Consider the following 8,253-nt stretch of genomic DNA (forward strand, 5'->3'; position numbering starts at 1 on the left):
CATATTGAGCCTCGCCCACAGTCACCTGTTTGGAGGACACTTAGGGGTAGAGAAAACCCAGGCCAGGATCCTGTGGAGGTTCTTCTGGCCAGGAGTACATGAAGATGTCAGGCGATACTGCACCTCTTGTCCAGAGTGTCAGCTACATAGCCCTCGCCCACACTTATAGGCCCCTTTGATACCTCTTCCAATAATAGAGGTACCATTTGAACGCATAGCCATGGATCTGATTGGGCCCCTAGAGAAGACAGCTTGGGGCCACCAACATGTGCTGGTTGTACTAGACTATGCAACCCGATACCCGGAAGCTGTCCCCCTACGCAACACAGCTTCCAAGACAATAGCTAAGGAGCTAGTACAGATCTTTTCCCAGGTTGGGCTACCCAAGGAGATACTGACTGATCAAGGGACACCTTTCATGTCTAAGTTGATGAAAGATCTCTGTTCATTGCTCCATGTACAAGCCCTACGGACCTCTGTATACCACCCACAAACAGACGGCCTTGTGGAAAGGTTCAATAGGACCCTCAAGGCCATGATCAGGAAAGTGGTGAGCTGGGATGGGAAAGACTGGGATACCCTATTGCCTTACCTCATGTTCGCCATCCGGGAAGTTCCACAAGCCTCCACAGGTTTCTCTCCATTCGAACTACTATATGGGTGCCACCTCCGAGGCATATTGGATATAGCCAGAGAAGCCTGGGAAGAGGAGCCAAATCCCTGAAGGAACATAGTCGAGCATGTACTACAGATGAGAGATCGGATAGCCCAAGTTACACCCATTGTATGAGAACACTTGGAGAAAGCACAGGAGACCCAACGGACCCATTATAACCACCAAGCAAAGCTTCGACGGTTCCAACCAGGGGATCGAGTAATGGTCCTTGTGCCCACAGCAGAAAGCAAGCTGTTGGCCCAGTGGCAGGGACCCTATGAAGTGACTGAAGCCGTGGGAGAGGTAAACTATAAGGTGCGGCAGCCAGGCTGCAGGAAACCGGAGCAAATTTACCACATCAATCTTCTAAAACCTTGGCATGATTGAGAGGCATGCTTAGTCACCCGGGAGACCCTTCCCCAGGAGGATAACTTACATGAGCAAGTGAAGATATCACCCAACTTGACGCCAATCCAAAAGATCGAGGCAGCCGACATGATTAATCGCAACCGAGATGTATTCTCTACAAAACCGGGGCGGACAACTGAGACCTGTCACCATATCCGTACGATCCCCGGAGCCAAGGTAACACTGAGACCCTACCAAATCCCAGCAGCCAAAAGAGAAGAAATCAAGGCCGAAGTAAAGAAAATGTTAGAATTAGGCGTTATTGAAGAATCCTACAGTCAGTGGTACAGTCCAATCGTTCTAGTGCCCAACCCTGATGGTACCATGAGATTCTGTAATGAGTTTTGCCGACTGAAAGAAGTATCCCAATTTGATGCATACCCCATCCCACGCATCGACGAACTGGTTGACCGACTGGGTAGTGCCCGATTCTTGACTACACTGGATCTGACAAAAGGGTATTGGCAGATTCCCCTGACCAAAGAAGCTAAAGAAAAGACAGCGTTCTCCACCCCTGATGGGCTATTCCAGTACACTGTCCTCCCCATGGGTTCCACCAGAGGGGAAGATCACTGAGGTGAGGAAATCCGCCAATAAGCGCAGGACCCACCAAGGTAGAGGAGGAACTTTGTCACAAAGTGTTATCAGACACCGGGAGGAGGTCCTGTGGTGAGGATAAAGAAGGTGTTTGGAGGAGGCCATGGGGAAGTAGCCCAGGGAGTTGTAGCTGTCATGCAGCTGTTACAGGAGGCACTATAGACAGCTGCAATCCACAGGGCCCTGGGCTGGAACCCGGAGTAGAGGGCAGGCCTGGGTTCCTCCCAAACCTCCCCACTCCTGATCAGACACAGGAGAAGTTGACCAAGACTGTGAGGAAGATCACTGAGGTGAGCAAATCTGCCAATAAGCGCAGGACCCACCAAGGTAGAGGAGGAACTTTGTCACACTACATAGATCATTGTTGCAACCACTGTTCTATATTTGCAACAAATCTTGTACAAAGGTTATCAAGGAAGGTGTCTATGGAAAGGTTATGATTGGCTGAATATGATTATGCTATCTTTATGGCTGTATCACTTTTGTAGTTGAAGTTATGAATATTGCCTCTAACCTGGATTTCAAATGTTTGCTCCTGGGGTAATGCCCACAAGGTACTTAGCCAGCACATCTTGGAGGGACTATTCAAACTGAGTGGCCCATCAAAAGGACACTTAACTCACAATCAACCATGGGAGACGCCTATCTACACTTAATGGAATTTCCTGCTGTGACTAAGTGGAAATGCATGGACATGTGACTTGCCCATGTGACTCCAAACTCCATCTTGTTGCTGTAATTTTCCACAGTAAGAACAGTGGGATTCCCTCCATATGGCACAAGATATAAAAGGGCCTGGAAATACCTTCACTTTGCCTCTTTCCTGCTCCAGCCTCTTTCCTGCCCAAACCTCTGGACTACAGACTATACTAATGGGAGCATTCTAATCAATGGACTGAGGACCTTCTAGTGATTTGGAAACAGCCAGAGACTTGACTTAAGCCAGCAGTTTATTCCATCACTGCTACAAACCTGAACCAAGAACTTTGCATTTATTGTATTTGATTCCTTTAACCAATTTTATCTCTCACCTTTCTTTCTTCCTTTTTATGAATAAACCTTTAGATTTTAGATACTAAATGCTTGGCAACAGTGTGATTTTTGGGTAAGATTTAAGTTATATATTGACCTGGGTGTATGGCTTGTCCTTTGGGATCAGAAGAACCTTTTATTTAATGAGATTGGTTTTAAAGAACCACTCATCTTTAAATCCAGTGGTTTTGGTGGTGATACAAGGACTGGAATGCTGAGGAAACTGCTGTTCTGACTTCTTGTTAGCCAGTGCGGTGAAGCAGAAGTTTACTTTTGTTGCTGGCTTGGTATATCTCATGGGGGTTTAGCCAACAGTCTTGGGGTGTATCAGCCCTATTTCTCAGCAGTTTGTCCTTAATATGGCATTCTCAGTTGTGACCCACAAAGACACGGTTACAACTTATTATATCAATATCTTCATTTAATACCAGGCACTCATGTTCACCCATCTTAGTATTTAGTGAAGATGAATCAAGCCCAGCTTGTTTTTGCTCAGCATCAAGACAAATTGTTCAAGAGTACACTGAGCATGAAGAGGATGACAGCTATCTAGATTTAAGGAAGGCCCTTGGCATAGAACTATGAGTTCTTGTAGTTCTAGTTCTATAGTTCTCAAGGACTCATGGACTGCCTTTCAAGTGCCTGTCGGGCATTTGCTCTCACCATCAGCATCAAGAAAATGGTTGTATTAGGACAGGGGATTCCACAAGATCCTTCAATTACCTTAAATGCAAACCAGCTAGAAGTAGTCCAAAAATTCAGCTATTTAGGTTCTGCAGTGACCACCAACCTCTCACTGGATTAATGTTCGCATTGGAAAGGCTGCCACCACCTTTAGCAGACTAACTAAAAGAGCACGGAACAACTCAAAGCTTACCATCAAGACCAAAATGCTAATGTACCAAGCTTGCGTCCTCAGCGCTCTCATGTATGGTGGGGAAACATGGACAACTTATGCTCATCAGGAGAAAAGTTAAACAGTTTCTACCTACATTGTTTATGCCATATATTCAACACCAAATGGCAGGATAAAGTCACCAAAGCAGAGGTTCTTCAAATGGCAAATTTGTGTGACAGCCCTGCGCAAGCCAAGATGACTGCACTGGCTGGGCCGTCTGAGTAGGTTGGAAGACTGATATATAGCCAAGGACATGCTATACGGGGAGCTATCAGAGGGAACAAGAACAACAGGACGCCCCAAGCTTCACTATAAAGAAAACATGCAAGTGAGATATGAAGGAATTTGGAATTGATCCTGATTAATAGGAAATCTTGGCAAGTGATCGTAACAAGTGGCGCCATTGTCTCCAACAGGTATCAAAGTCCATGACAAAAGCTGGTTCCTACAGCTTGAAATGTGCCCGTAGGAAGCAAGCAGCTCCCAATCAAGATACATACATTTGCAATAACTGCCAAAAACCATGCAAATCTCGGATTGGACTATTCAATCACGAGAGACATTGCAAACCATCTACATCATAGGTTGCTATTCCCACCATCTCTCGCAGACAAAAGGATGCCAACATAGAACTGAGCTTCTGCTATGTCGTGACTGTAAAAGAGTTATGCAGTCGATTGTACACATTTCTGTTTAGTATCAGAGGGGTAGCCGTGTTAGTCTGGTTCTGTAGAAGCAGCAAACCCATGCAACAAACCTCGATGCCAACTCTGCCCACATATCTACACCAGCAACACCATCACAGGACCTAACCAGATCAGCCACACCATCACCGGTTCATTCACCTGCACGTCCACCAATGTAATATATGCCATCATATGCCAGCAATGCCCCTCTGCTATGTACATCGGCCAAACTGGACAGTCTCTAAGGAAAAGGATAAATGGACACAAATCAGACATTAGGAATGGCAATATACAAAAACCTGTAGGAGAACACTTCAACCTCCCTGGCCACACAATAGCAGATTTTAAGGTGGCCATCCTACAGCAAAAAAACTTTAGGACCAGACTCCAAAGAGAAACTGCTGAGCTCCAGTTCATCTGCAAATTTAACACCATCAGTTTAGGACTAAACAAAGACTGTGAATGGCTTGCCAATTACAGAACCAGTTTCTCCTCCCTTGGTTTTCACACCTCAGCTGCTGGAACAGGGCCCCATCCTCCCTGATTGATCTAACCTCATTATCTCTAGCTTGCTTCTTGCTTGCTTATATATACACACCTGCCCCTGGAAATTTCCACTGCTTGCATCCGAAGAAGTGGGTATTCACCCACGAAAGCTCATGCTGCAAAACGTCTGTTAGTCTATAAGGTGCCACAGGATTCTTTGCTATTTCTGTTTAGGCTGTCCTTAATCACTGTCTTTGAGAGAAGCTTTTTAAAGATTCTGAGGGCTGTGTTATAGACATACCAGGCCAACAATATCATGATGGAGAGGATATAAACTGCGAGCTCTGGGCCCTGTATTCTGACCTGTGTTTGGAAAGCTAATTAAACATGGTTATTGCCAGAGGTTATTCAATGCAGGGTCTGTACTTAACCTAAGAAAGTTTAGCACAAGGGGTGACCTTGATACATGCTCTACAGAGCACTCAAAACCCGAACAATGTTTTAAACAAAATCACCGAACTGAAATATACCCTCTTAGCGTTTTATATCGACTGCCTGATCCACAAAAAGTTATAGAACCCTGCTGAGGAAAAAGACTATTTGTAAGAAATCTAAAAGGATTAAGTTAGAAAATGATGAGGGGACAAACATGTGACATAGCATGTTATAAATCTTGATCTCTTTGTAAATAAAAATATCTGTTGAAAAAGTCTTTGTGACTATCTGTGTTTCTGTTACAAGGTCTGTGTGGTCCTTAAATAAAATGAAAGTCTTGATGGGGCATCTTGGTTTGCTTTCAAGGGCTGTATGTCTTTTAAATAAAAATAGTTTGTGAAAACCCACCTATTGTGTCTTTAAGAAAAGAGACCTAAAGCCTTTGGGCAAAACTTTAAAGATTGGTGCATTTAAAAAGTTAGGAAAGAAAAGGGCTGTGTGGTGTGAAAAAGGAGACTCCTTATCGCTGGTAAAAAAAATAAGTGTTAACTGTTTCACATAAGCTGCTTTGTAGTTTTCCTTTAGGCAAAACTTTAAACAGCAAGCTGGGTTTTGTATTGTTTTGTTTGGTTTCTACAGAGAGAGAGAAGTAGAACATCTTTATTTCACTGTTAGGAAAAGAATTTTAAAAAGGGTTAAGAACATAAGAACAGCCATATTGGGTTAGACCAAAGGTCCATGTAGCCTAGTATCCTGTCTTCTGACAGTGGCCAATGCCAGCTGCTTCACAGGAAATGAACAGAACAGGCAATCATCAGGTGTTCCATCCCCCCGTCGCCCATTCCCAGATACTGGCAAACAGAGGCTAGGGACCCCATCCTGGCTAATAGCTATTGATGGACCTATCCTCCATGAATTCATCTAGTTCTTTTTTGAACCCTGTTATAGTTTTGGCCTTCACAGCACCCTCTGGCAAAGAGTTCCACAGGCTGACTATGTGTTGTGTGAAGAAATACTTCCTTTTGTTTGTTTTAAACCTGTTACCAATTAATTTCATTTGGTAACCCCTAGTTCTTGTGTTATGAGAAGGAGTAAATAGCATTTCCTTATTCAATTTCTCTACACCATTCATGATTTCATCACAGACAAGCCAGATGTCTTATGCTCAGACACTTTGTACCTCCTTTTTGTTAGCACCTGTTTCTCCTGCTCCCCCTTGCATGGGACTCAGAGGGCAGCACAGAGCACTGGGGTTGTAAGTTTTTGTTAGTTTTGCCAGTAAATCAGACCTAGGGTAGTGAAATGTTGTTATCAATGTTATCTTCATTGTATGACTAAAGGGGAGCAGAACCATGCTGAGCTTGTCCCGATTGAGGGTCAACCTCAGCTGAAAGGAACTCGCTAAGCCAGGGGCTTGAATGCCAGCCCCCTGTAAAAGTAAGAAGACAGGTGTCCCAGCCAGGAGGTGTGAACTCACCCGAAGGGTCCCCGGTCTGGTTTAACCTGTTCCTTCCCATTGTTCAAAGATAGAGCTAAATGGGATTCACTAGGAGCCTTCTGTTATGTTAAAGTGTTCAAATGAGAGCTGAAATCACTTGCGGTGGGGCAGTTACCAACCATAGCCTATCACTTGGAGCTACACAACTCCTGTCTGCAAGATACCTATGCAGAGTAGGTGTGTTCATGTAAATACAGTTTGCTTTTGAAGTCTGTCCTCCTCTCAAACTAGTTGTCAGGGGAGAGTTCATTCAGACCCTGCCTACACATTGAACCAACTTTGTGTTTGGTTGGGATTTCTCCAAGTATACCATAAGTGGGAGATGAGTAGAAGAGCATACTCTGGAATCAACCTCCCTCACAAAGGGGCCATTCAACTTGGCATCTTTTCCCATTTCATGGTGCCACCTCAGGTTCTGGTGGATCTGCACTGAGTCTCACTAAAGGCAGTGCACTCCCATGGCAATTGGCTCTGCGTACACAGAGCAGTCACACACATTCGCACACTACTCCCCAAATACGATCCCTTCTCCCCCAGCCCCGACCTTGCTCACTGGCCACAGCTCACTCTGTACAGTTGTATATTGAAAGAGAAAGAAAGGAGAGTGGTAAAAGGCTGTGAGTGTACTCACCAGGGGTAGTCAGTCAGCAGACCATGGGCCAAATCCAGACAACCAGACACTTTTGAACAGACCCGAAATCTTTTAATTTACTTATCATCATCATCATCATCATTATTGTTATTTTTTTATTATTATTTTCTCCAGCATCTAGATCTTGACTCTACGTTGACCAAGAAATGTGGACCTTGACAAAAAATAATTGACTACCCTGGTGCTAACTATGCTTCTCTTCTGAGCCAGAGCCTGACTGCTGGGCCCCAGTTGGGCAGATGGGCAGGCTCTGTGTCAGCTCCTCCCAGCCTGGCTTTGCAGACAGCAGATAAGTCCCAGGGAAGGGGGAAGTGATTGAGAGGGGGAGTGGACAGCGAACAACGGAGGAACGGGGGAGAGGAGTGAGGGGGGCTGTGCCTCAGGGAAGTGGCAGGACAAGAGTGTTCGGTTTTCAGCAATTAGAAAGTTGGCAACGCTACATAGAACTAAATGGTCCTCGGTTGAACAGAGGCACTGCAGTACATATCGCAATGTAATGATGATATTTAAAACATTCTCCAAACACAAATTACCACTAATTTCTTTAATTTTTACAAATCTCAGAGGGGTAGCCATGTTAGTCTGGATCTGTCAAATGCGACAAAGAGTCCTGTGGCACCCTATAGACTAACAGATGTATTGGAGCATAAGCTTTCATGGGTGAATACCCACTTTGTCAGACGCATTTTACAGTTCACATAATCTACAGATCAGTTCACGCACTCGTGACTCCTCTGACTGGGGGCATCTATGTCCAGTATTTCTGGGACAGCAACCAATGGGAGCTGCAGGAGGGATGCCTGCAGGTGCGAAGGCAGCACACAGAGCCTCCTTGGATGCCCATGCACCTTGGGGCCGCAGGGACCTGGCAGCCCCTTCCTGGGACCCACAGTAAGCGTCGCTTGG

This window comes from Mauremys reevesii, linkage group 2, assembly GCF_016161935.1.
Source record: "Mauremys reevesii isolate NIE-2019 linkage group 2, ASM1616193v1, whole genome shotgun sequence".
NCBI lineage: Eukaryota > Metazoa > Chordata > Testudines > Geoemydidae > Mauremys > Mauremys reevesii.